The following is a 2,540-nucleotide window of genomic DNA, read 5'->3' as shown; positions in this document are numbered from 1 at the left end:
ATAATATTATAGTATCATATTATTAATTTGATTCTTTATATTATATATATTATATTATTGCTAATACATTTTAAATATTAAATGAAGTTTTAAACATTTAAATATATTAATAATTTAAATGTATTAATGAAATATATATTAAATTGAATATAAATTTAAAAAAAATTTCTTTATACAATTTTATCTGAAATATATGATTATGATATATGATTTTATTTATTTTCTATGAAATTTAATCATTCTATTTTTGATTCATAAAAAAATTAGTTTTATATATTTCGATAAAAAAAAATAAAATTAAATTATTTTTGATTTTTATTAATATATGATTTTATAAAATCATTCAATATATATTATTTATTTATTTTATCAAATACAGAAATCTATTATATGCAGAAATTGTTTTATGTTTAATTATAACACGCTAAAATCTATATGATAACGTCTATTTAATTGAAAGAGGAGATTGAAATTAGATTAATTTTTTTTTTATAATTATGAATAAGTACTTTTTCTTTTATCTAAAGAACTATTTTAACTTATTGTTAGAAAAATTATAAAAAAATGAAGCAGATTTAAAAAATAATTTTTTTTAATAATATTAAATTAATTATTTTTTTTGTTGATGTGAATAAATATCACAAATTCTATAAATATTGTTTAAATATTAATAAAAATTAAATATTTCTTCATTAAAGACAAAAATTAACGTTAGAAGTTAAATTTTTTAAAATTTTTTAAAAGTTAAACCTTTTAAAATAATACAGCAAATTTTAATTATTTTAATCAATAATTTTATTTTATTGTAATCATATATGAAACTATTATAAAATTTTTAATATTTATCATTATCATTATCATTATTTTTAAATTTATTATTTTGTACCAAATTTATTGAAATTAATGATGAAAATTTGTTTGAAATATATTATATGAATTTTTTTTATTCTTATTTAATAATTAAATATTATTAAAATGTTATATTAATTAAAATGTTTCATTAATTAGAAAATGATTAAATTAAAAGCGATAGATTAAATTTTAAATTATACTTTCGTTTATAATTTTTCAAATCTTCATTTCAAAGATGTAACAGAAAAATATACAATTAATAAAATTTTCAATTCATAAAAAAACAATGTTTAAAGGAAAATTTTCATAAATTTTACTTCTATTTTTTAACTTTTTAATTTGTTGTATTCTAATTTTCGCAAAGACGAAATAAATATCGAAAATAAAAGAATAAACGTAAAATAAACTAAAATAAGTTAAAAATAAAATAAAAACGAAACAATAGAAAAAATAATCCTAAATAATAATATTTTTGTATAGTCTATTGAAGCACCAAAACTGTATTATATTCTAAAAATAAAACTCACCATTGTTGGGAGATATTCTGAATCTTCTTCCAAAATATTTTGATTCTTCTCATCAGCTTGCAAAATACTTCTACGAAATGGATAGCTAAAAGCAACTCTTAAATAGTCGTTTCAACAGATGTACATCCATGAGAAAATTTTTCAATATATTTATTTCTATCCTACGAGATCAAAGGTTGCATAAATGAAGATTTTTACCTATTTTGGGACTAAGCAAAAGGGGATGCTTATTATTCCGATACGTTACGAATAGATGAATAGATGAATAATGATTGTAAAAAGGAAAGATGGTAACGGTCATTTTCTTTTAAATATCATGATGAAAGGATACAGGTTTTGATTCGTGAGAATTGAATTATATAAGAAAATTTGAGATTCTTATATATTAAAAAAATGATACATTTTTGATATGTGACAAATAAAATTATTTTAATAATAATGAAATTTTTTATATTTAATTTTTTATTAAAATTTACAATTTGTTTGGAAAAACATTTGATAAATTATTTTGATGTGTCATTTAATTGTTTTATAATATTATACAATAATAAAACAAAATTATGAAGTAATTTATAGAAATGTATTAATTATTTTTCTAATACTTTTCTCATAAATGGTTATTAATGATTTATAAAATAAATAGAAGAAAATAATATTTCATATTCTTTTATATAATATAAATTAATGATTTCTGAATAAATTTTTTATAAATATAATAATGAAATCTTAAATGATTTTAAGTTAATATCTATATATAATTTTGATTACATTAAGATGTAAAATAATTATTGAAACGAATTTTCCATATAATAATATGATATTAAGATAGAAATTTTCGAAAATACTAAAATGCAAAAATTTATAAATTATGTGATTACGTATTTTTTATTAAAGATAGTAGAATTATATTTCTAATAATTTTAAATTTTATTTTAAAAATAATTTTTCATGTCATTTAAGAAATAACAAATTATATTTAATTATAATTTGTACAATATAAATTAATTTTAATTTTTAATAAAAGATGTAAATTATATATAATTATATATAATTAATAAAAAATATATATAAATTAAAATATTTTTAAAAATTAAAGCATAAATATGAAAAAAAAATATTAAGGATAAGATTCTCAAGAATCATATCAAAAATAAAATATTT

Source organism: Apis dorsata, unplaced genomic scaffold (genome assembly GCF_000469605.1).
Source record: "Apis dorsata unplaced genomic scaffold, Apis dorsata 1.3 scaffold_1119, whole genome shotgun sequence".
Classification (NCBI taxonomy): domain Eukaryota; kingdom Metazoa; phylum Arthropoda; class Insecta; order Hymenoptera; family Apidae; genus Apis; species Apis dorsata.
The sequence above is the reverse complement of the archived record's forward strand: the minus strand, read 5'-3'. Positions refer to the sequence as shown.